The sequence below is a fragment of the Danio rerio genome, chromosome 17 (assembly GCF_052040795.2).
Source record: "Danio rerio strain M-AB ecotype USA chromosome 17, GRCz13ab, whole genome shotgun sequence".
NCBI lineage: Eukaryota > Metazoa > Chordata > Actinopteri > Cypriniformes > Danionidae > Danio > Danio rerio.
The window spans coordinates 20,535,578-20,563,216 of record NC_141037.1 but is presented as its reverse complement, the minus strand read 5'-3'; the positions used below and the strand labels follow the sequence as shown (position 1 = coordinate 20,563,216).

At 34.0% G+C, this 27,639-nt stretch overlaps 1 protein-coding gene and 1 long non-coding RNA gene across 15 annotated transcripts in view; one reads left to right on the top strand and one right to left on the bottom strand.

The window, feature by feature from the left end:
• Nucleotides 1-10,992, bottom strand: part of LOC141378552 (uncharacterized) — a 109,672-nt gene extending 98,680 nt beyond the window's left edge. Inside the window, exons 1-4 of the long non-coding RNA XR_015513309.1 lie at nt 10,661-10,992; nt 9,234-9,276; nt 7,978-8,072; nt 7,753-7,844 (exon numbers count right to left, since the gene is read on the bottom strand). This is a non-coding gene — a long non-coding RNA (uncharacterized LOC141378552). The remainder of the gene's footprint in view (nt 1-7,752; nt 7,845-7,977; nt 8,073-9,233; nt 9,277-10,660) is intronic.
• Nucleotides 1-27,344, top strand: part of gsc (goosecoid) — an 87,189-nt gene extending 59,845 nt beyond the window's left edge. Inside the window, exons 1-8 of one of the 14 annotated variants that reach the window (XR_015512447.1) lie at nt 23,089-23,610; nt 23,934-23,993; nt 24,731-24,882; nt 26,245-26,347; nt 26,433-26,540; nt 26,617-26,673; nt 26,765-26,939; nt 27,036-27,344. The gene's annotated coding sequence lies outside the window, so the exon portion shown is untranslated. Of the gene's footprint in view, nt 1-23,088; nt 23,611-23,933; nt 23,994-24,730; nt 24,883-25,298; nt 26,348-26,432; nt 26,674-26,764; nt 26,940-27,035 lie in introns of those variants that run through there. The other 13 variants (XR_015512441.1, XR_015512446.1, XR_015512444.1 and 10 more) reach the window with 13 other exon arrangements.
• Nucleotides 27,345-27,639: the final 295 nt, after the last annotated feature.

Sequence of the window (27,639 nt, the reverse complement as noted above, 5' to 3'; positions counted from 1 at the left end):
CTTCAATAAAAGTAAATTCTTAAATTTTAAACATTAAATGTTTTCAGATCAGAAATTAAGCATAAACAAACTAGTTATGTTAAATTATACAGTCATTAATTATTAATTTACTGTTTGGGTGATTAGTAAACCTTGATTTCTTGAAGTGTTTTATTTGTACTAACAAGTTTACATTCACTGATGATTTAATAAATGTATATAAACTTTTTAGTTTATGAAAGTACACTTTAAAATAAACTCTTGGTTTTGTAATCTTGTAATTTATTTTAAGTTAACTCATACTTATCTTTGCACCAGTAACCCTATACGATTCTATTTTTCTATTTGTTTTTCTATTTGTAAAAACCTTTCACAGTACTTTAATTACATTTAAGCAATTTTCCCCGTTCTGTTCCATGGGTGTTTTATTTGCTCTAAATGAATTTGTTGCTATAAACATAATATATACCGGTCAAAAGTTTTGCCGCATTGATGAACAGAATAAATTTGTTTAAAAAATAAATAAATATATAAAACACTGACCCCAAACTTTTGACCAGTATACCAGTTTTTTTACCAGAAAATTATTCTGCTCATTGAGGCGGCATTTATTAAGTTTAAAAATAAATAATAATATTAATGTAATAATATTTATAAATTTTGTTTATAACTGCTTTCTTATTGTATGTAGTTTTAAATGAAATGATTACTCCAATCATTACTGCTTTTATTACTTTTACCATTAATAATATCAATAATAATAATAATTATGATTTCTGAAGGATCATGTGACACTGAAGACTGAAGTAAAGAGGCTAAAAATTCATCTTTAAAATCACTGGAATAAATTATTTAATTAAATTATAAACTACTTTCGAACAGTTAGTTGAATTCACAATTATTAAACCCCCTTTGAATTTTTTTACTTTTTAAAAATATTTCCCAAATTATGTTTAACAGAGCAAGAACATTTTCACAGTATGTCAGATATTATTATTTTTTCTTCTGGAGAAAGTCTTATTTGTATTATTTTGGCTAGAATAAAAGCAATTTTACATAAAAAAAAAACAAAAATATTTCAAGGTCAAAATTATTAGCCCCTTTAGGCTATATATATATATATATATATATATATATATATATATATATATATATATATATATATATATATATATATATATATACTACAGAACAAACCATCATTATACAATAACTTGCCTAATTACCCCATCCTGCCTAGTTAACCTAGTTAAGCCTTTAAGTAACATTTTAAGCTGTATAGAAATGTCTTTAAAAATATCTAGTAAAGTATTATTTACTATCATCATTGCAAAGATAGAATAAATCAGTTAAAAAATCTACTCTTTGTTAAACAGAAATTGGGGGAAAAAACACAGGGAGGCTAATAATTCAGGTTGTTCTTTTTTTCATAATTCTGATTGCAACTATATATACATGAAGAGTTTAGATGCAAAAACCTCTAAATGTTGTCTGAAATTGTTCTCTAAAGTTAGCATTTTTATCAGTCTCCTGTGTGTATGTTCAGTAATTTCACTTTTAGGGCAAAGAATTAGTCCTTTTCCAGGTCTTTAAAGTGAAAAACCTCTACATAAACAAAGGAGGATAAGAAAAAAAGGTTCATTTTCAATGTAAATTTTAGACAGCACTTAAGAGTTTTTTTTTTTTTTTTTGAAGTCTTTATATCACTTACTTAACAGTACAAAAACCTTAAGAAAAGCATTCTCGGAAGACGTGAAGTAATCTTACATAAAACATTGAGTATAGACCAAATATACTTTGATTTTCTGTCAATAGGCCTATTTAAATCAAGCATGCTGAGTTGTAGTCTTTAAAGTAGCCAATGATAGGATCAAATTAAATGTTCTTGTTTTAGTTTAAAACAAGTCAACTAACAGCCTACATTTGAATAAACTAGGCTAATGTTTGTAAGGACACACTTAAGTTAACTTAAAATCTATGTAGCTTGTTTGTCGGCACAGCGTCACATGACCAGCTTTAGCACGGGTAAACTTTTCATCCTTGAATTCGTGCTTTCCTAATTTTTCACACGTAAAGTTTGGTCAAACACTATAATCAATCATCGAATCTGCAGTCGCGTTTAACTGTGTTTTTCTGGGTGGGATTCCGAGCGGTGGGTTTGCACTTACCCTAAATATAACACACATGAGGCTCGCGAGGGCCCCGTGTTATAGCATGAGCGGGAAGCTCTCATTAAAGAACCCGTGTGATGTTTTATGAACTATGAAATTCACTTAAGACCCAAAAGGGAAAAAAGACGTGCAGCAGAGTAAATATTTAGCGGCGTTTTGGTTTGACTGGAGAGGTAGGGTCAGGAGAGCAGCTATAGGCTTGCAGGAGAATCCGACAGAGGGAGCGAAAGAGAAAGCGATACAGCAGCGGTACTCAAACTGCTCTGATTACAGCCTCACTCTCCTGACCCCGCGAAGGCAACTCACATTCAATTACTCACTTAGCAACGGAAGATTAGTTCGCGGGAGCTGCCAACAAGCTCCCGCGAACTAATCTTCCGTTGCTAAGTGAGTAATTGAATGTGAGAGCTTATGTATTTTTGTAATGAGCTGACAGCATATTTCCACTCTCTGCCCAAAAGGTTACCCTAATCAACATGGTCACGCTGTTTCTCTCAGAGTGACAGCGCTGCGCCAACAACATGACAAAGCGGCCAGCCGCGCAGATGTCGGCCGTGAGAGAGCCGTCTGTTCCCGCGCAGAGAGAGAGTGTGGACCCCTGGCACACAACCAATCTCAGTGTGCTGTATTATTCTCGGGACCAAAATTAATAGCATATTTTAATTCCCACCTGAACTAAGCAAACGGAATAGTGGGTTTGTCTTGTGACACCCACCCACGCATGGAAGAGATTTTTATTCTGATTTAAAATACTATCGAATGACAAACCTGATGAATATGTTTTATTTAACAAATCAGTTAAAGGTACAGTAAAGACCAGAAGCATTTATAGGTCTCCAATATGTCATTGTAGGCTTTGCATGGGATATGTACTTGGTGAAATCACACTTATCACATATTTAGATACATATTTAAAATACTCACTGTTCAGTTGAATGTAGTAATAACCTTATAACCATGTTTTAAAATATTTTATAAGAGCACTTGTATCATTCATTCATTCATTTCCTTTTTGGCTTTATCCCTTTATTAATCTGGGTTCACCACAGCAGAATGGACTACCAGCTTATGTTTTATCTTATCCAGCTTATGTTATCTTATTATCTTACTATCTTATCCAGCTTTTGTTTTATGCAGCGGATGCCCTTCCAGCTGCAACCCATCTCTGCGAAACATCCATGCACACTCATTCACACTCATAGACTACAGACAATTTAGCCTACCCAATTCACCTGTACTGCATGTCTTTGGACTGTGTGGGAAACCGGAGCACCAGGAGGAAACCCACACGAACACAGGGAGAACATGCAAACTTCACAAAGAAACACCAACTGACCCAGCTGAGGCTCGAATCAGCAACCTTCTTGCTGTGAGGCGACAGCACTACCTACTGCGCCACTGTGTCGCCTGTATTATTCATATTTTCGTGAATTAAGGTAAACATCTGGAGCTTCAGGTTTACAGGTAAAGTATCAATTAAATTATTATTGATTATTAATATAATTTGAGTGCATCAATTAGCTTTGCTTTGATGTATGGTGTGTAAGGACAGGACAATATTTGGCTCAAACTATTTGATTATCCGGAATCCGAGGGTTCAAAACAAAATCTAAATATTGAGAAAATCACCTTTAAATTTGTCTAAATTAATTGCAATGCAATAGTAATCAAAAAAATATATTTTGATATATTTATGGAATGAAATCTATATTCATGTAATATTTAAATGATTATTATAAAATAAAATCTATATTTTTAATTCCCACGCATAAAGCTGGTTTTGTGGTCCAGGGTCACTTATTTAAGTACATCTTTAAATGAAGTACATATTTTGCTACTCCTTGTGCTAAATATTTTCTAAGAGCACAGGTATTTTTCTGATTTTGGTCAATAAAAATGTAACATCTTTGAGCTAAATGGCCAGTACAGGTATATTTCACAAATTAATTTCTGATGTGTTTGAAACTGTCAATATGAGCAAATTTTCCGCACAACTGTGAATAATATAAGAAACAACGTCATATTTAATATGTGCTAAAATTGGTATAGCACCTGGCCTATTTTAGTCAAAACTGTTAAGTTTGTGAAATAGGATTACAAAAGTCAAAAGCACTTTGAGTGTCTCAAAACTTAATCAATAACTCATTGAAAATTGATGGCCAATGAATCCAAAACATCACACAATCTATTTTTTTTCTTCTTATAGGCAATGGGCAGTTATACATTCATACAAACCTTTATGTCTAAAAATAACTTTTCAAAAAACATTTTATCAAAAATCATATAGATATATGAACAAATCAAACTAATCTAAATGCAGCACATTTTCGTTGAAGCGAATTTATTTATTTATTGTGATTGGGTCAAATAGGTTTAAGCACTGTCAGATTTAACTAATTGTATACAGTTAAAGTCAGAATTATTAGCCCCCTGAAATATTAGACCGTCTTTTTATTTTTTCCCCAATTCCTGTTTAACAGAGAGAAGATTTTTCCCAACACATTTGTAAACATAATAGTTTTAATAACTAATTTCTAATAATTGATTTATTTTATCTTTGTTATGACAGTAAATAATATTAGACTAGATTAACTATTAACTATTAACTAGGTTAATTAGGTTAACTAGGCAGGTTAGGGTAATTAGGAAAGTTTTTGTATAACGATAGTTTTGTTCTGTGGACAGTAGGAAAAAATTAGCTTAAAGGGGCTAATTATTTTGTCCTTAAAATGGTGTTTAAAAAATTAATAACTACTTTTATTCTAGCCGAAATAAAACAATTAAGACTTTTTCCAGATGAAAAAATGTTATCAAATATGCTGTAAAATTTTCTTTGCTCTGTTAAACATCATTTGGGATATATTTAAAAAAAGAAGAAAAAATATAGATATATTTAAATTATATTTAATAATTATTACATTGTCATCATACCTACAATAAAAAAAACTGTTAGATCGAGTTGGATGTTTTCAGGCATTGTCAAATATAACAATCAGTTTTTTTAGTAATTGAATAATTTCTAGTAATTATAATAAATATAAATTCATTATTTAATTATATCCATTTTTTCTGTAATCCCACGCATCATAATTTTACAGTGCATGCTTACAAAAAGGTGAAAGTGGTGTCCCATTAAGATTTTACTTTCAATACAAAATAACAGCACGAAACATTTGTTTTTATTTGGTGTTGTGTGTGAAAATAAAAGCTAAAGCGTTTTTTTCCCCGAGGGAGCTTTTAGCCCTGTTGTACACTGTCGAACGAGAGCGCACATATTTCACTGCAGCAGTAACAAGAGAGGGTACAGCTTGTGGGATTAACAGATACTCTGACCAAATGGCGGATCTGAGTGAAAACACACATGATACAAGTTGGATTCTGTCTTTTGCATCTGTAACTTTAGCTGACGGGTTTGTGGGAAATCAGCGCAGACCGTAGAGCTCTGCATCCAAAGGCTATCTGGTGCTCTCACTTCGAGCGCGCCTTTAACCACAAATACTTCCCCTTTCATTGTCCACTGGAGGATATAGGAGCATATGGAAGATTATTTTCAGTGACATACGGAGGTGTTCCATTTAAAACGCCAAGACAATTTCATTCCGACTTTTGAGATTGTATTCTGAACCCCTCTGAACTATTTTACCCATAACAAATTCCAAACATGTGACATGGAAGAACTCGCATGTTAGGATATACGCTAACTATTTAGTTGCACATATAGGGGATATTCATGACATGAACCTAATGAAAAGAAAAGGCACATAGATTGCTAAGCTATTGTTTCCCCTCTAGCTAAATGCAATCAAACACATATTGCTGAACTGACCCTGTGTCTCGCAGCATTTCCCCAGGACTCTCTCTGTCTATCTGCAGCGCACGAATCGTCCACACACAACGATATGTAATGTAATCAAAGTTAGCTCTGTGTTTTATACAACTAATCAGCCTCAAACAATCTGTGAGCGAGAGAGACGGCCCGAGTGGTGTGGTACTCATCAGCTTCAATGTATTCGTTGTTTGGATTGCTGTGTTTGTATAAACCAGATTGGTTTGCACTTAACCCTGTAATATATGCAAAACAATCCTCTAGATAGTACTCTTAAGCTTTGCCAGTTACCACTCTGGCAGCTGCTGTAAACTTGGCTGTGTAAGAAAAATAGCGTGTAATAAATTATGACATGAACCAGCGCACGTCACACGGGGCAGGCCGGCCTTCAGCTGTGATCAGCAGTCAGGATATTAAAAATGGCACTGCAATGCACAAATGCAGGTCAAAGGGTCACGGTCTTTGGGAGACACAGAAGGACTGAGCTCTCATAAAAGCGTATTTAAATAAACAGAGAGAGGGAAGGTGTGGCCAAGGAGCTTTGGAGCTGCTGATATATATATATATATATATATATATATTCTAAATGAAAACTCACATATACAATTGACCTGGAGAAAAAAAAAGCTTATTAGAAATCAGATACTTCATGAGCTCTGCGGCAAGCAGCAAAGCCATTTGGCCAAGAATCTCCACCAAATTACTCACTTTGTAGTCTTTAGGTTCAATTGTATGTAAAACAGATGTAAAAAGGGGCCTATATTCTGTTTTATTTATTTTAGCAGCTATACTTGATATACAAAACAAACATGACCTGTTTCTTTATTCATCAATCGCTATATGCTTAGTAACAGATGGGACGCGGCCCAGTCACACGGCCTAATGTTAGATGGGATCTCCATTTTGGAAACAAGTAGCCTTGTGGTTTTCATAGTCCACTGACTCAGAGAAATGCTGGATTTCCCTTGTGGTCCCCATATTTTCTCCACTGAAACGTAAGAAGGGGCCGGACCAGAGAACATGCAAATTAAGTCATAATCAAATCTGTCTGTTTCTCAGAGTTCAGGTACACCCTGAAGCTAACTCTGTCAGCAGGCACTCAGCAAACTAAAAGTAATCCATGGTCTTTACACTCAAATGACAGATATTAACTCATATTTTCCCCCTCTTGGAATAATAGACGCAGCTGCGGGTAATACAAACAGTCTAAAGATATTATTCAATCACTTGTCATAGCCATTCACAGCCATATATACATGGGCTTAAACTAATATTTTAAATAAATATGATATACGTTTAATTAATATTTCATGAAAATAGCCAGAACAAATTGGGGTTATGTGTGTGTGGGTTTGTTTTGGTGACATATAAGGACATACATTTGCATAATGACATGGGTATGACAGGTATTACAAGGAGATGGTGACTTATATGCAACCCAGGCTCATTTTGAAAATGTACCTCTATATACATTTCTGGAAACCGTTCCAGGAGCTATTTTTTTTGCAGTTTTTGTTTTTGCGAATCAACAAGAAGACACTGTGTAAGCTTTTTGAGATCTCAAATTTCTCTCGCAAGTGCCATTTGCGCCTGCTGTGCTCGCATAAATAAACCAGAGGCCGTTGTTGTCTGACTGTTTGACTGACTGACTAAATGACTGACTGACTGATCGACTGACCCACCCTCCTTCTTCCCTAAACCCAACCAATTTTATTGATTGACCTGTACACCCACTCCCCTAAACCCAACCAACAATTTTCAAAAGCAATGTCTTACCCGCTTTCTGGAACCGATTTTATCTGGAATCGAACCCCGTCGCTGTGGTCAATTCCTTTCTGTGTCTCAAGTCCGCCGATGTACATGGCGAGCTAACGAAACAAACTGGTTACAATAGGAAAGCTGTCCTTACGGAGGTAAGCGTTCAGCTGGAAAGCACAAAAAGGATCGGCATCATACCGCCCCATAGCGTTTATTTTAAAAGTGAAATGCAGCCATACATACCTCTGGCTATATTATCTTGGTCTCCAGAAACGTATATCCGCTTGTTAAGTGTGACGTCACGCGGAGCGGCTTCCGGGTCCAAGCGCTCTATTCAACTGAATGGGGAGACTCATGAAATGGTAATAATAAACATTTACAAATCGATTTAATACTTTTGAAAGTCACGATCGCAATATATATGTCCATGCCTAATATCCGATGGCCAGAAAGTGATTCATTGTTTTATAAATTTCTAAAATTTTGGTATTTGTTATGCAGCAAGCCCAGAGATTGTTGTGTACACTATGACTTTATGTAAAATTTACTTTAATGTATGATAGTAATAAAACGCGATCATAAACAAATGATTTTTCCACTCAAATGAATGGCGGCTTGGACCCGGAAACAGTATACATACGTCACAAACACGTCACCACTTAACAAGCGGATAGGGCTACGTTTTCAGAATGAGCCTATGTTGCTTATATGAGGACATTTCCCATGTCTCCATTTTTTAGAAGGTTTATAAATGTTTTAGAATTTATTAATTTTATTATTATCATAATTATTTATTTTCTTCTTCGAGAAAGTAATAATTCACAAATTTCCTGTAAGGGTTGTGTAGGGAGATAGAAAATACAGTTTATACAGTTTAAAACCATTACACCTACAGTATGTAAAGTCCCCACAAAAACCATTACACCTATGGAGTGTGTGTGTGTGTGTGTGTGTGTGTGTGCGCGCGCACACGTGTGTTTATCAAATCTATATGTGACCTAAATGGTGGCACAGTGGCTAGCACTGTTGCCTCACAGCAAGAAGGTGACTGGTTCGAATCCAAGCTGGGCCAGTTGGCATTTTTTTCTGTGGGGTTTGCATGTTCTCCCCATGTTGGTGTGGGTTTTTTCCGAGTGCTCCACTTTCCCCTACGGTCTAAAGACAAGCGCTATAAGTGAATTGGATGAACTAAATTGGACGTAGTTTATAAGTGTGTACCAATGTGAGAGTGTATAGGTGTTTCCCAGTTCTGGGTTGAGGCTGGAAGCTTCATTTCATTGTGGCAACCCCTGATATATAAGGGACTAAGCCAAAGGAAAATGAATGAATTTGTGACCTAAAACTATAAATGTGGCATAGGAAATGTGACCATAAAACCATAGTTCCTTATTTTAAGGGGTAGCTTGCTCAAATACTTTTGACATAATACTTGTATGAGCTTTCAGTTTTTTAATTATGGCAATTTGCAATTTTAATTGGAATAGGTTTTGCAGGCCTACCTGACTGCACAGAGGGCGTCTGAACAGATCTGATATCAGCTTACTGTAGGGGAAAAAAATTGTTAAAACAAATTATACTGACAAATTGTTTATCGTATGCAGTGGTGTAAAGTAACAAATTATAAATACTCAAATGACTGTAATTGAGTAGTTTTTCTCAGGAATTGTTATTAACTAAGTTGTTTTAAAAATGTGTACTTTTACTTTCCCTTGAGTACAATTTTTAGTGCAGTATTTGGTACTTTTACAACATGACATCAGCTTGATGTTGCACACCAACGTCATGGGGATGTTGCATTTTGTTTGTAAATGAAACTCGTGTTGACATCAAAACCCAACGTCAGGCAGACGACGTTAGTGTTTAACCTAAAAGTAACCAAATATTAATATCCAATGATGTAACAGCTTGACTTTGAGTGGAATTGATGTTTATTAAATGTTGGATTTTGGTTGCCATAGACCTGATGAATAAATATCAGTATTTGACGTCAATATGACGTTGGTTTAAGATGTTAGCTTGACAATGGATTTTTGTCACTTTCTAACAACCTAAAAGCAACCAAATATCAACGTCATTTGGTGTTGTTATTGGGCATCAAAATAACAGTGTCCTTAGATGCTGGCTAGACATTGAATTTTGGTCATCTGACATCACAACCTAAATCTAACCTAGTATTAACATCTTATGAAGTTGTGTGCCTGCTGGCCAATCACTAAATGCACTACAGATTGTTATGTTTACACACATCCACAAATTACATTTAAATGCATCAGCTTTGTTTGCAGCGTATTACCACTCTTGAGTACTTTTAAAATGGCTAACTTTCACTCATGATTCGAGTAATCTACAACTTTTACTACTTGAACTACATTTTTAGGCAAGTAATGGTACTTTTACTTGAGGATGATTTTTTCTCAGTACACGTTCCACCACTGATCATATGCTGTAATGTGAACGTTAAGTATGTATCATTCAGGTTGATAAAGTTTTGTTAGTATGCAGATTTGTGACTCATGTCATGTATACTAATAATCATGTTTGTTATATTATCATGTTTCGTTCATTTATTCATTCATTTCATTTATTCAATGATCCATTCATTAATTAATTTATTTATACGTAAAGCCTAACCAGGCGGGGGCTGCAAATTAGCTTCATGCTATGTGCGGCATCTTTGTATAACATTGTCAAGTGCTGGCTATTGTCGTTGTTAAAAAAAAAACAAATAAACAAATTAAAAAATACTGCTTAATATTGTAACCGCAGAGAGACTCATAGACTTTATTTATATCTGAGAGAAATAAAATAGGCTGTAAATAACGTGTCATCTGACTTAGCCTACATTTACCTCATACAAACGGATAAGGTAAATTAGCTAGAAAAAAGTGCATAATGTTCTGTAACATAAAGGTTGTTTCCAATTTACCTGCAGTTGATCTCATAATCTTTTCAAAAACGTTTCTCGAGTTCGCACTTATAGATCATTTACATAATTAAGCTTATGCAGTATTAGTCGTGCTGTCCAGGAAAAAAAGCTCTGAGCTCTGTTTGAAGGTGTAAATTGCGGAACCCAGAGGGATGCTGAAAGACGAGAGGAAATTGAGGTAGGACATTGATCATTTATAGAGGCTACTTATGTTCTCATTCGATAATAATGTGATTGGCTGTTATGAATCTGTTCTTGTCAATGATGCGCGTGCTCCTCCCGAACCATAAAAATAAAAAAACATAAATAAACTAATGGCAATTACATATCTTGACCACAAGATGGCGGCAGTGAAAAGTGAGTGAAAATGCATCTGAGACGCGAGCTGCAGTTTATCAGATCTGCTGCATTAATGAGGTTCTTGTGTGCTGTAAGATTGCCACTAATTACTGCTTTAGTATTGAAACAATATCACTATGTATTAAGCTGGAATCACATATTTTATCATATTGAACTGCTTGTAACTAATTACAACAATTATACTAAGCCTTACAAGAAGCCCATATTGAGTGTTCAGCTACACCATTTTTTATTTTTTTTTCTGAACACAAAAGAAGGTGTACAGTGGGGAAAATAAGTATTGAGCACATCATGTTTTTTTTCCTGGCAATAATATTTCTAAAGGAGCCAGGCCAGTAGCCAGTCTGGTGTAAGGGGTGATTATTTTTTTCTCAAAAAGTGGACCATTTTGCAGTACTTCATTTTCTATTTAATTATTAGGTTTTAATACTGCATTAAGTGACATTTTAATCACTATCTTTTAGCTAGATTAAAACCAACTGTCAGATGATCATTAAAACCACAGTCTTGATGTACTAAAAATATTTCCTAAAGATTTAGAATAAAGAAATATGAAGAAAAAAAGCTTATTTTTAAAATACATTTTTATTACATCAGGAAAAACATGACAAAAGTTTTACATTAAAATGGTAGCCTCTTGTCATTTATTACACAAACAAACTGCAGCACATTCAACTTTCCTCAGTCAGAATTTGTCCATTTAAATATTAAACAATAAAAAAAAATAATAATGTAAGGCTTGATGATTTTTTTCGACTTGTAGATGATAACAACAATAACCTAAGTATTAAAATTAACTTTAATATGGTCTGCTTTTGGGCGACGCGGTGGCACAGTATGTAGTGCTGTCGCCTCACAGCAAGAGGGTCGCTGGTTCAAGCCTTGGCTGGGTCAGTTGCCGTTTCTGTTTGCAGTCTGCATGTTCTCCCTGCGTTCGCGTAAGTTTCCTATGGGTTTCCTCCACAGTCCAAAGACATGTGGTACAGGTGAATTGGGTTGGCTAAATTGTCCGAATTGTATGAGTGTGAATGTTTCCGAGAGATGGGTTGCAGCTGGAAGGGCATATGCTGCATAAAAAAACATATGCTGGATTAGTTGGCGGTTCATTCCACTGTGATGACCCCAGATTAATAAAGGGACTAAGCCGAAAAGAAAATGAATGAACGAATGAATGGTCCGCTTTTGTTGCTTCACACTTCTTTATTGGTCATTTTTTTCTTTTTTAAGAATAAGGTTCAAGATTTAGAATAAAACCTCCTTTTAAAATGTTTTCACTATTTACCAACAATACAGTAGGTCAGTAGTGAAGGATGACTTCACTAGCGTCAGATTCCACTTGATCTTAAAGCCTTTCATGGGTTATTTTTACAATTTATTATGGCTTAGCAGTCAAAATATGACAATGATCTCATGTATGGGACAAATTCTGGACCTTTGTCTGTGGGTCGTGGGTCTTTCGATGCATTTCTACACCTCTCTATCTTCATGTGTTCAATATATTTTTTCCTGTGTCATTTCATTGTATTACACATAACTTAATTTGTAAACTAATTATTTTCTTTTCTTTGCAAATATGGATTTCTTTGATTGCTATCAACATCCAGTGAAAATTTCAAGTCAACAGCACCTTTAAAAGTACTTATTTTTCCTAATGTATTTGAAAGCCAGTGGGGACCAATAAAAGTTGGGCTGCCAACATTCCTCAAAGTATATTCTTTTACATATTCATCAGAAGAAATAAACGATAGAAGGGTTATGATAGAAAGTAATGAGAAAGTTAGATTATACTGTAGAATGTTTAGTTTCGGGTTAAAGAGATAGTTACTCTCCCTTTACTTGATCCAAACCTGTTTGACTTTCTTTTATTGAACACAAAATAAGATATTTTAAAGAGAGCTTGAAACCTTTGACTTCCAAAGTATTTGTTTTGCATATTTTAGTCTACGTTTGACAGTTTTTTTCCCCAAAAATATCTCCTTTATTGTTCAAAATAAGAAGGAAACTCATACAGGTTTATATTGGAGCCATTTAAGGATGAGTAAATAGTGAGTAAACTTTAATTTTGGGGTGAACTATCCATTTCCTCATCATTGGACATATCATAAAGTGTCCTGTATATCTGCTGGCCTGGTATAGAGTTATGCAATGATTTTGGCTCTCTCTTCATACATGTGGTGTAATCAGAGTTGGCAATTAATGCTGAATTTTCTGGCTGCAGACCGACTAGCACTTGCACTCTCAGGCACATGCATTATTAATATCTACACCTATACCCTAACCCCAAACCTACCCCTCACAGTCACCTCACTTGCAGAGGAAGGGAGTGCAAGTCTGAGAATGTAAGTGTAAGTCTGCAGTCAGACACTATTGAATAAATGTCATGTTTACACAGTTGGACTGGTTGTTCTCATTCGGCTTCGCTGATGTGTTGCATATGTGACTCTGTTCTCCATAAGATGGCAACAGATCGGGTTGTGGACAGTGAATGGAAGATTATGGAGTTGCTAGGTAACATGCAGGCCAAGTGCACAATGAAGTAAACCTCCAGAATATTTATGCCTTGGGAAGTTGAAACATCTGGTGGGGTTTTGTGAGGAGCTGATTGGCTTCAGAGTAGCTGCAGAAAAGCCCAGCGACTCCAGGCTGTTGTGTTGTGCGCCTCATACAGGTGCCAGTTGCTTCTACGAAACAGAGTGGATCTAATTAAAGATCATGTCATTGGAGGATAATGGGTTTCTCACTAATTAAGAACTGTTGGCTGATGATGACGATGATGTGTAATCTGGCTCTTGCTTAGCACAGCTTTCAAACATAGAGCCGGAATGTATAGTTCAAACTGTCAGTTTAAATGCTTAGGGGAAAAAGCATGCAAACTTTACACTTACGCTTACACTTATTTATTTAGCAGACATTTTTGTTTTATTAAAAGCATCTGCTAAATGAATAAATGTAAATCAATGGTCAGTCAGTAGTGGAGTCAGACCAGAAAATAATAACACATTAATATATACAGCCATATTGCACTGCTATGAATGTGATACTGCGTTTATACAACCGTTCGATCATAATGTTGTGTATATAAAAAAGAGAATCAAACATGGAGAGTCTCAAAAATACTTTTGTATGAGGAACTACTTTCTCCTGCCATTCATTAACATCTGCAGCTGACGTCAGAACAGCAGAAACTGTTGCTCATTCACTAACGCACTTTAGAGCTAGTATTTGAATGATTCTCTAGCGTGATGTCTAAAGTGATGACAAAACAGGTGATTTTACTCACATTTTAAGATTATGAGGCATGAAAAGCCATCATTCTACAGAGATTTCACAGTATTTCTCTGTTGCCATTGAGAGATCACAATAGTTTACCATGAAAAGGCCAAAGCAATGCAAACACTACCATATAACTGCTGTGGTTGCAATAACGAAGAACGCTAGACACATGCAGGTTTTCTTCTTTTTTTCTTTTTACTGAACTACAGTAACTAAAACATGAGACTCAATAGAAACAGATGGCCCACCAAAACGTAACTCAGGGTTATACAAAGAGTGGCCCACTCCAAATACATGCATTCCTGATATGTGAGTCCCATCTCACACTCATCACACTTCAATTACTATGGTATAAATACAGCACTGCAACGAACAAAAGAGAGAGATTTTTTTTTTCTCTAAGGGCTTATTATGCACTCTCTGTAGCCATCTTGTGGATAGATAACGTCAATTGTCTTTGCTCTGCTCAGTATAACCAAAGACTATAGGCCTTGAAGGGACTTTGGGATGACACGCTGATGGATGCCAATGTGCTGTATCTCCGAAATTATAAATATTCAAAATAGCCATTATCCTTATAAATAAAGTACATAGTTGCAATCTAAACAACTACATTATTTGAAAAAGCCTCAAAAGTACATTATGTTGTTCAACAGCAGCAATATTTGTCAAACTGTAGTGAGTTTATTGATCTGCTGTCACTCTACGTAGGCGGAGTAATGAGTAATACAGAAGGGTGAGGAGGCTGTACGAGTGGTGATATTACGGGAATATTACACGGCTATCAGGCTATATATATATATATATATATATATATATATATATATATATATATATATATATATATATATATATATAATATTTTCAACACATTTATAAACATAATAGTTTTAATAACTCATTTCTAATAACTGATTTATTTTGTCCTTGCCATGATGATAGTAAATAATATTGACTAGATATTTTTCATGACACTTCTGTAAAGCTTAAAGTGACATTTAAAGGCTTAACTAGGTTAATTAGGTTAACTAGGCAGGTTAGGGTAATTAGGCAAATTGTTATATAACGATGGTTCTGTAGACTATCAAAAAATATATAGCTTAAAGAGGCTAATAATATTGTCCTTGAAATGGTGTTTCAAAAATTAAAAACTGCTTTTATTCTAGTTGAAATAAAAGAAATAAGACTTTCTTCAGATGACAAAATATTATCAGACATACTGTGAATTCTTTTTTCTAAATATTTATTATGATTTTATATTATAGTTTACAACATGGTTATTTTTTACATATAATATAATATAATATAATTCTACAATATAACATATTGAAAATGTTTAGATATATGAATATATGGGAAATACATAAATATAAAAGTATATGCTGACTTAAAATAAAAAGATAAACAAATAGTCAAAATAAAAACCTGTATACAAGTAATTTAAAGTTTTATTACTCTATTAGATAGTATTTTACAAATTTTTTATGCCTATGTGATGTATTGAATATGAAGTAAAATCACATTTTATGTTATAGTATTAATTATTGTTTGTTCATTTAACACATAAAGATAATTAAAATCATAAAGAAAAAAGGAAGACAAATTAAATCATACAAAAACAAATGAATTAAACAAATAAAATGTACAGTTAAATGTTCTATATATACACATCATTATAATCATCTTGTTTGATTATAATATTCAACCTAAATAGTGGGGTGTAAAACAAGCAATAATAATCAGGCAAAAAAGTTCTGTGCATGCTTAGTTTTCTCCTCTCACTAGGTGGCACTGTGGAGTTGTCCTGTGTCTTCATCTCCACCTATCTCAGTGACTACTAAGGTCATCACAGAGGTATAGCAGTCCATTCATACTCTCTATAGTACATTTGCTCTAACCTTATGCTGGATGCAGTACTGAAGTCTTCTCAAGAGCAGAAAGATACAGACAACCAAGCAAGCTAACAAACAGCTAGCATGTACTTTCCACCCCCACATTCTGTAGTGTTAGCATGACACAGCAGCGCTCCGTGTCTCTGATAGAGGCTTTCTTCACATTCCTCTTTCATTCGCTTTTAATTGGTGCTGTCTCCTGGCGGGATGGAGGAGACACTCTTGTTTAGGCCTGTCACAGAGTTACGCTGCTCATTTCCCCCACAACACACTTTCAATTAGCGGCCTGCCTTTCATTGCATGGAGAGCAGGCAAGAGCCCTAACAAGTATAGCTTGCTATAGCTAATGAGTGAGTGTGGAAATGCAGTGACATGTGAAGGAGAGGCCCATGAGACACGAGGCCCACAAACACAGTGGGACATTGACAGCGGAGGATGCTGGACAAAAAACAAAACAAATCTGTTCTTTGTTAAGATGTAGTTGTGCTGATATGGGGTTTATGCGTTTAGGAGGATATTCAATTTATCTTTATTTAGTTATTTCTATAAATATTTTTTTATATTTCTCTTTTACAGTGTTGATTGTGTCAAAGCAGCTTAACACAGAAGTTCTAGTTCATTGAAACTGTGTCAGTTCAGTTTTAAGAGTTTAAGTTCAGTTTAGTTCAGTTCAGCGTGGTTTAATTTTCACTTCTGAAAGTCCAAACACTGAAGAGTAAATCCATTGATGTGCAGCTCCACAAGTCCCAAACCAATCAATCCAGTGGCGACAGTGGTGAAGAACAAAACATGACAAAGGTAAATAGTGAAATGGCTTGAGTTTAGGATGCATGTTTTAAAAATGTGAGATCACGTTTAATAATAGCTAATAAAATGTGTATGTGATGATATAAGGCAGGGGTGTCCAAGCTCAGTCCTGGAGGGCCAGTGTCCTGCTGAGTTTAGCTCCAACTTGCTTAAACACACTTGCCAGGAAGAGCTTGATTAGCTGGTTTAGGTGTGTTTGATTAAGGTTGGGGCTAAACTCTCCAGGACACCGGCCCTCCAGGATTGAGTTTGGACACCCCTGATTTAACGCAATCATGTGATGATCATGTGATGATGTAATGCAAAATTATTTGCCTTCCTGTGAAATTTTTATTCTTTTTCAATTAATATTTTATATAATATCTTTTTTGCTCATGAAGAAAGTAATAATTCTTCTAGTTTGGCATGAATAAATACAGTTTTTTTTAACAATAATAGTTAAGATCATTTTATTAGCCCACATAAAAATATATAGCTGCAATCAGAATTATTAAACCCCCTTTGAATTGTATTATTTTTTTAATATTTTCCAAATGATATTGAACAGAGCAAGGAAATTTTCACAGTATCTCTGATAGTATTTTTTCTTCTGGAAAAAGTCTAAATTGTTTTATTTCAGCAAGAATAAAAACTGTTTTTTATTTTTTAAAAACCATTTTATGATCAAAATTATTAGCCCTTTAAGCTATATTTGATAGTCTACAGAACAAACCATCATTATACGATAACTTGCTTAATTACCCTAACCTGCTTAGTTGACCTAATTAACGTAGTTATGCCTTTAAATATCACTTTAAGGGGTGTGGAAGTGTCTTGAAAATATCTAGTGAAATATTATTTATATCATCATGGCAAATATAAAATAAATCAGTAATTAGAAGTGAGTTATTAAAAATATGATGTTTAGAAATGTGTTAAAAATCTTCTCTCCGTTAAACAGAAATTGGGGAAAAAAATAAATGGGGGCTAATACTTCAGGTGGGCTAATAATTCTGATTGCAATTGTATATTTTTTTAATTGGCTATAGGACAAACCACTGTTGTCCAGTGACTTGACTAGTTAACTTTAGTTAAGCCTTTAAATGGGGTATATGCAAACAGACTTTTACTATCAGCCAGCCAGCCTCGGCGCTTCCAGTCTTTCCATTATAATATTGGCACATTTAACACCTGATTTCCTTAAAAAATCTGTAATCTTCACTACCTGTTAGAAATACGATATAAAGTGGGTCTCAGACCGGACAAGAAGCCCTGCATTAAATTCCATTTCTGCCAAAATATAAGTTTACTTTACCCTAGTGTTTTCAATAGAGTTTCTGGACTCGCCTGCTGATCCTGATGGGGCTAGCAGTTACACGGCCATTCATCTCGTTTAAGGCCTGAACAACTAAATGAATGCTTAAGGCTGCTTTAACTGAATGTTTTGAATTACATTACAACATCTATGTTGTAAAAGGAATCTTATGAAATCAAAAGTTGCATTAAGCCAGGGATGGGCAAACTTAATCCTCGAGGGCGGTGTCCCTGCAGAGTTTTGTTCCAACACTAATCAAACACACCTGAACAAACTAATCAGTGTCTTCAAGATCACTTGAACTCTATAGGGAGGTCTGTTTGAATAGGGTTGGAGCTAAACTATGCAGGACACAGGCACTCAAGGATCAAGTTTGCCCACACCTGCATTAAGCTTTTACCGGAAGTTTATCATTGGCTAAAAAATACTGTGCATTAAGCTGAATACTATTATCTTGCAAAATAATTAAAACATTAATTACATTTATTTTTAACAGGGCAAAGAAGAAATACTTTAGTCATTAGAAATTAGTTATTAAAACTGTTATGCTTAAAATGTGTTGAAACAATATTGTCTTTGTTAAACTAGTTTTAAATTAATTTAATAATAATAAACCTTTCACTGGAAGTCTATAACTTTTGACTTCAACTGCATATATAGTCAACATCTTAAATGCCATTATTAGAATGTAAAAATAAAAACACAATAAAAACATAAAATCTGAGCCCATGTGTATAAATTACACGCAGCATATGTCTTTAAGAGATGTTTGTGATTTGATTTAATGACAGAAATATTATTTTATAATAGAAATATTCATCCTATATTTGTTTATGTGGTAATTCATGTATAATTTAATGTATATTTGAATATAATATTCAATATAAAAAGTGTGTGGTGACAAATAAAATGTAAAATATTCAAATATTAGAAATATTCATCAAGGCAGCACTGTGGCTCAGTGGTTAGCACTGTCGCCTCACAGCATGAAGGTCGCTGGTTCCCGGCTTGGCTAGTTTGCATTTCTGTGTGGAGTTTGCATGCTCTCCCAGTGTTTGTGTGGGTTTCCTGCAGGTACTTCGGTTTTCCCCCACAGTTCAAAGACATGCACTATAGATGAATTGAGGAAACTAAATTGGCCGTAGTGTATGTGTGAATGAGTGTGTATGGTGGTTTCTCAGTACTGGGTTGCAGCTGTAAGGGCATCCAATGTGTAAAACATATGCTGGATAAATTGGTGGTTCATTCTGCTTTGGCAAGCAACCCCTAATGAATAAAGAGACCAAGCTGAAGAAAAATGAAAAAATGAATGAATAAATATTGATATATTGCTAATGTAAAATATTGAAATATTAGATATATTCATTATTTATCCATACCCCAGGGGTTATACCTTATATATTTGTTCCACTTCAAATGTTGACTACTCTATGTAGATATTACAAACAACATATTAAAGTTGTCATCCTGTTGAGTCACAAAATTTACAAAATGAAATGCACTTGGCTATACAAAAACTATACACTGGATATATTGATATTATACAGAATAAAAGCTATATTAATCAAATACACTAATGCAGCGTGGAGAAAAAGGTTTTAACTGAACACTTCTTTTCTTTTGTCTTGAGGAGTTAATGCTGCAAAATCCTTCAATATGAAATAATAACTGCAGCTATAACTAACCAAAATACGACAGTCTAACCAGAAGCGTGGCTTAAAGTGTCGGCCAATCGTCAAGAAATCAGAAAAATAAACGGAGTGAGTACTCTGTAAAAAGTGTCTTGCCTAGAGATATTTCATTATTTCATTAAACTCGCAGCCTCCATCCATCTCTCCTCTGGTGCTTACAGGCACACAGATGTTTTTAGACATGTCCTCATTAATGCTTTTGTTTCACAGTGATCTTTTTCAGAACGCCGTCATTGATAAAAGTATAGCATATCATTTAAAAGCAAGGTTACTTTGAGCTCACTCAAAAAGCTGTAAAACATGGTGGAAGCAATTCGGATGTTTCTGCTATAATTACAGGCATCTGAAATGTGCACAGTAAACAAGGAATGACGCAATGGTATGAGTAAACAAGGAGACGTTCGTTCGTAACTTCAAAAGAGCTGTGATCATACCGGATGCTCAGATGAAACATCATCGGCTTGCCAAAATTTGTTCATGAAAGACAAAAGAGGATTAAAAAAAGACACAATCCAAGATGCCAAATTCCGACCAGCAGCAGCTTAGCTAACATTATTCATACAGGCTGATCAGATAAAATGTTTGCTTAATTACATTTGTGCCAGAAGCATGGAGGACATTTAAAAAAATGAGTCAAACATGAATTAAAGAGAATATAGGAACATTGTGGGTGTTATGAGAGATTTAGCATGGCCCAATTTAAAGAAAACCACACATCACAAAGTATCTGACACCACGCTGAGATCACAACATGATCTTATCATTTACCTGCAAAACACAGAATGTATTAATAAGCAGCACATCAGATTTTATATCATATGCTATAAAGTATTATAGTTAAAATTATATATTATATGTAGACACCAGTTGAAGCTAAAGTCAAAATGATTAGCCCTCCTGTGAAATTTGAATCCTTTTAAAAGGATAAGTGTTCATATCTAAAACAAGTGTTGTTCAATAGAGAAAATATTGGTTCAAAACATTTTTAAACATATTTTCAATAACTAATTTCTTGTAAATAATTGATTTTGTGTTTGTCACGATGACAGTATATAATACGTTTTAGTTATTTTGCTCTAGATACCAGTATTCAGCTTAAAATTTAATGGCTTAAGGTTGTTAGGTATAGAAAGTCGGGTTAGGCAAGCCATTAGATGATTGGTGACAATTTAAAAAAATAATTTGGGGGCTTATAATTTTTAACCTTAAAAATAGATTTTAAAAAATTAAAAAACTGCTTTTATTATATCCAAAATAAAACAAATAAGACCTTCTCCAGAAGAACAAAAATATTATCAGACATACTGTGAAAATTTCCTTGCTCTGTTAAACATAATTTGGGAAAATATTTAAAAAAGAAAAACAAAATCAAAGGGGGGTCCATAATTCTCACTTCAACTTATTTTGATGGTCCATTTGGGTATTATTGCTCCTTCAACAGACATTTAACAGACTATAAGAAACTTTGAAAGTACATGTCAGCTTACCCTAACCCTAACCCTAACTTAACTTTTAATTTATAATGAGAATTAGTTGGCATGTAGATGCATGTAACTTCAATTCAACAAACGAACCATCAAAATAAAGTGACCATATATAAAACATTTATTCCTGCAGAATAGAAATATGATTTCCTCCAGAAACAAAAAAATATCATAGGAAATACTATGAAAATGTCTTTCCTCCATTAAACGTCACTTGGAAATTAGAGTTTTCTGAATTTACTGAATTCATTAGTTATGGAATTGAGTAAAAAGTATCATTTGCTTTTTTTCTAAAAAGGTTTTAATCTACACATTTCAAATTAAAACAGTGTAATTTAGAGGATTTCCTTTTATTAGAAAATTTGTCAGAATTACAAATGTTTTCATTTGTTGTGATTGGAAATCAGGATTTTCCACCAAATTCATATTTAATATTGAGCTCAGCTAAAGTTAAAACATTGGTATTATTTTGTCTAAAATTTTAAACAAACATGTCTAAAAACATGGCACCTTTTTGTTAATATATGGAAAGAAATGCTCTATTGTTTTATTTTTATAAATAAATGGAAAATATGTTTCTAAGAGAACTGTTGACATTAAATTGATCCAGATTTTTGTAAAAACCCAAATAAATAAATCATAAATATTAGTTATGTGTAACAGTGAAATGACACAAGGTACTGAATCACTGAAATGCATTTAATACTTTGTATGAAAGGCTTTTTTTGTGTAATAATGACAGCTTCAATATGCCTCTTGTATGAAGACTGGAGCTATATGCATTGCTTAAGTATGATCTATTCCCAGAATTCAACACAGACTAAAAATCTTGATGGTTCTGTCAGTCTCATCTATCGACTCTGATATTTAGTTCTTATTTTCTATTGGAGTCAGGTTAGGTGACTGGCTGGACCATTCTAACATCTTTATTTTCTTTTCTGAATCCATTTGAGACTTTCCATGGCTGTGTTTGGGTTCATTGCTGAAATGTCCACCCTGGTTTTAGCATAGTAATGGTATTGGGATTAAAGCAGCTAATATTAAATTTAACTATTGAGAGATTTCAGCTGCTGCATGTCTGGGCTTTCCATGCATTTTTACACCTTCCATCATTCATGTGTTCAAAACTTTTCCCCCGTGTCTTTTTATTTCATTACACAAAACTTCATTTGTAAACTAATTAATTTAGTTTTCTTTGAATGGATTGCCTTAGTTGTTACCGACATGTGGTGAAAATTTCCTTTAAAAATACCTTTATTAAAAATAGTGACATGTTCAATATGTTATTTAGAATTTATATGTACATGATATATTTTGAAGTGTTTTCCCAGTGATGGGTTATGGCTGAAAGGGCATCTGTTGCGTAAAACATATGTCAGAGTAATTGGCAGTTCATTCCACTGTGGCGACCCCTGATAAACCAGGGACTAAGCCGAAGGCTAGTGAGTGAGTGAGCATATTTTATAAATAAATATGTACAAATCTGTATGTATCTGAGATGCCAACTTCAAACCAGCACCAGTTCAGCTAACAGTATTATTCGTTCAAGCTCATCAGATAAAATTGTTGCTTATTACATTTTGCCAGAAGCGTGGAGAGCATTTAAAAAACACATCAAAAATGAATTAGGCAGAATATAAGAACATTGTGGGTGTTGTGAGAGCTTTAGCTTGGCCCAAATGAAAGAAAACCACACACCACAAGTTTAAATGATGCTCTTTTTTCCATGTGCTTTTTTCCCTGTGTTGATTCATATGGGTATGAGGGCAACACGTTCTCACTCCCAACTCGTCACATACTGACGCTTGGTCAGGAACCCTCGGCGTCAGTTATTGACGCACAGGGTACCCCTTTAGCGTCATATTTAGACGTGCAGGGATTCCCTATAGAATCTGTGCCTGAGCCTGAGGCGTCATAGGGAGACGCTGGAGGCTCGTATAATTACCAATAGATGTCAACAAACTTTTTAAAACCTGATTTACGCCTATTATCACAGTTTTCTTATTTTAAAAATATGTAATTTTTATTTTGTTTATGAAAAGCGTATGTAAACGGGGTCGAAACTACTGTGTGAATAAACTTCGGCCCACGTGACATCCCTTCACGGTGAGTTTAACGCCGCTCTGCTATTGGTCAAACTGCATCAGCGGTGAGTTCTCAGATGAGTTCAACTGTCAACATTAAATATTACGTTAATGCTGCATAATATATTTTTATTGGAGATTAGTTGGTGTTTATAAATATTTTATCATTTACTTTATATTTAATGAGTGAAAATATATTCGGTTGTCCAGTTTAGGGTAACTATGCCTAATAAAACTTTGATTCATTCATATTATTTATTATTTTTTTACTTAAAAAAAAATATTAAATTTCAAGTACTAAGTTCAAAAATGTTTTCGGCTGATATTTTTCATTTTAAATTATTTATTAAAGTTGGGGTCATTAAATGTGGCGATCTATTTTTTACAGTCTATGCTCGCTATCCCAAGGTTCATTGCGATCCCAAGGTTCACTGCGGTTTTCCACAAGGTAAGTAAAAAGTAAACAAATAAACACGATTTGTTGATAAAGCATGTACTGTAAACTAGCGACGTTATCTAATTACATCAAGTTCATTTATTAAAAACATATTTTTCTCACATATAACGTTGGTCATGCATTAGAACAATATATACATTTTAAGATAAGGAACAGTGTAACCAGATTGTTGTTTTCCACAATAGAATTCGTGCAAAATCTATATATAATATGCAATATGCAACTCTAATAATACAAATGTATTCGTAATTGTTTCAATATTAAAGAACATCAAGTGTTTCCAAAGGTTTATTGTAAAAACAATTATTTTCCATGCCTTTAAAGGAAAAAGGCAGAAATTTTGCCCGTCTGAGCACATTTTATTCATTGTACAACACAAAACTAAACAAAAAAATAGCTTAATCTACCACACACACACACACACACACACACACACACACATATATATATATATATATATATATATATATATATATATATATATATATATATATATATATATATATATATATACAGGTGTACATTATAAGGTGTTCACTGTTCAGATATGAATATTTTTTCTTTGCTCTTTTCAGGTTCTTTAGATTTCTTTAAAAATCCAATTTTGTTTTCTAATAAGCAAAAAGTAAAATCACTTTACCCATGTTTATATGTTAAATTGCACTTGTCTCTCTCTCTATCTCTGTTAACACATTTATATTTGTTTGATTAATTCTTGTGTCTTTCAGCCTGTTTCTGCCTATCACCATGAGTGATTCCTCAATACTCAGATTTATCACCAAGATCTCAATTATAAGCTCAAGTTTTGATGACAACTTGGTGATCTGCATAAAGCACCACCATGTAAGGAAGGCCAAGACCACTCTGGAATCAGTCAAGGGTTAGTGAAGTTTTTCATTCCATGTATATTAAATATCTACATTGTTTAGGCATATGTGATTGTATGAGATAAAATGCATTTATTCTTTCACTACTATTGTAATAACAGAAAGAAACGCATTAGTTTTACTATTACTATTGTTTATGACAAACATTAAAAAACTACAGCATAAGCTCACAAAATATTGTGGCCTAACTGTTTAAAACTAATTGTTCTGGGTGTTGATAGTGGCCAACCATTTTTTTCTTTTTCAGAAAGTATTTTGTTTTGTCTGATTTTATGACAACTTATAGGCCATCAACTGCCCACATTGGCGTTTAGGAAATTAGAACTGCTTATGCTGCTTGTCTACTAGTCTTAGGATAAGTTAGAAATGTTATAAATGTACATTTTTTTGTTGTTTTTATCTGGTACAGCTCATAGGAACTCCAATCTTCCCAACTGTGAGAGGGCCTTGCTCCAGTGACTGTCAGTGTGTACTTCATTGTTTCCATTAGTCCCTGTATCTGTAGACCTAGGTGACAGTGGGCTAGAGTAAAATTTTGGTTTTATTTAAACTAAGGCATACTGATGGCCTTTTTATCTCACATTTGGTCATGCAAGTATTAATATATCCTAAAGTATTTTTATATTCTTTCCATTGGTGGAAAAGATGTTGGTATAATTATTTTTAATGGACTGCTAAGATCTCAGCAGACATTTTTCTGAGATATTCTTGAGTGGGAGTCTGTGCAATACAAGGTGGATAGTATTTGCAAGGAAGAGCCCTTCATCTGTTCTGCTTCCACACTAGATATACTGCCAATTTAAGTAGATATGAACCATAAGCATAACCATTTCATGAATGCACGAGGTACTTTAAACTGTATGTGTTGAAACTAAATTAACAAGAAAACAGCTCTGTGATGTTCACCTAAGAAAATTAGATTAGAAGATAGAAACTGTTATGCACTTGTTCTGTACTGTTTCATTCCTTTTTCAAACACTGGCATTTTTGAAGGTTTATTTACAGCTAAGGATTAAGAATTGACAGGAAGATTTGTGGACTACATCAACTAATGACACTACCTCCAAAAAGTTGCAAAAAGCTGTCCAAAGTTTCAGCACCATCTTTAAGCCCATGATTTTAGTGTGTTTCATGCCTAATCACATGAGTTTATATCTGAGATAGATGAACTATGTGACTGTCTTAAACTGATCTACAAGTAAATGCCAAAACCTATTGGTTTACTTATTTATTTATTTGTTTGTTTGTTTGTTTGTTTGTATATGTTAACCAGGTGAAATGGAGTGAGGCATACCAGGATATGCCTGGTTTTACTTTTGGGAAGGAGGTTGAACAGTGCAATATTTCTTCTATAGGATTGCAGTGACCAGACATGCTACTGTAACTCTCATGGTCATGTGCTGGAATTAGCAGATGTTCAACAATTTGGCCATCTCGCTGACCTGTTGATATCAGAAGGTAACAATATCCAGTTGAATTTGTTTTAGTTGTTCAGTAACCTATTTAAATAGTATTGTGATTTTTTGATTGCTTATCATTGTAGACCGCAACAGCTCTGCAAAGCAAGTTGCAAAACAGAATCCATGAAACTGGCAGTGACTGGAAACCAATTGGAAGACTTTGGTCTGTGATGTAGAGGAGTGGGCAGAGGGTGAGGAAATTCTTATTAATATTACATGTAGTCATGAAAAATTGTGTTACTATTACTGTCATTTTTTTTTCAGTAGCAGAAGCAAAGACAACAAAAAGAAGAAGTGATGTGGATGTCTTCGTCATATTGCATGGTATGTACACTAGACTTCTGTCAGTGTTGATTCTTTAAAAGTTGACGTATAATCCTTGTTATACAACTTTCTTTTCATAAATATGTTTCAGACTCTGCTGACCCAGCAACAAAGAGGAGGGTGTTCAACATCATCCTGCTAGTCAGGATTCTTCAGGAGAAGCAGTGGATTCTTGTGGCAGAGATGGTCAACCACTATAAATACCTTTCAACTCATCCTGGTTCTTTCAAAGAACTTTCTTGCTTGTTTGCTACTGAAATGTACTGGTATGTATTTGTATTTTTTGGCACAGACATAAGCATAAGGTTACCCAGTCCAAAGAATATTAATATATTTTTATGTTGTTGTGTTCTTCTTTTAAGATTCGACATGTGGCCTTAACGAAGAGGGGTTAAAAGGTCTATGGATCATCATTCTCAAAAAGCAACAAAATAACTGAGAAATAAACAACAATACGATGGTGCAATCTAGAGACCTGCAAGGTACCTGCAAGTTTTGGCTGGAGCAGAGAACATAGATTTTTTTTAAATAAAGCTCCAGCTGATGAGTATGACATTGACTGTGGATTTTCTTTTACTGTAATCCAGAAGAGGATGACCTTAACCCTGAATCTAAAGCATGTAATAAAATCTGTAAAAAATTAAATAAAATTGTCATCATCTATAACCAAATTGTCTTTTTTTTTAAATACATAGATATGTACAGTATGTAAGCATTCCTCTAAAATCAATCAGTGTTGTAAATTAAGAGCATTATTGTATGCCTAACTGCTTACAACATATAACGATTTAAGGAACTCTATATTAAAATGAAATTATTACATTAAGTGACATTAAGAGCTTTTAAAATATTAATTTTATGATACATTTTTATGATAAATTAAATTTTTGCATATACTTGGGCAAAAAATGTACATTATTATGGTCAACTGCTCAGATACCTCCAGTCAATATGTGGCTGAGTCAG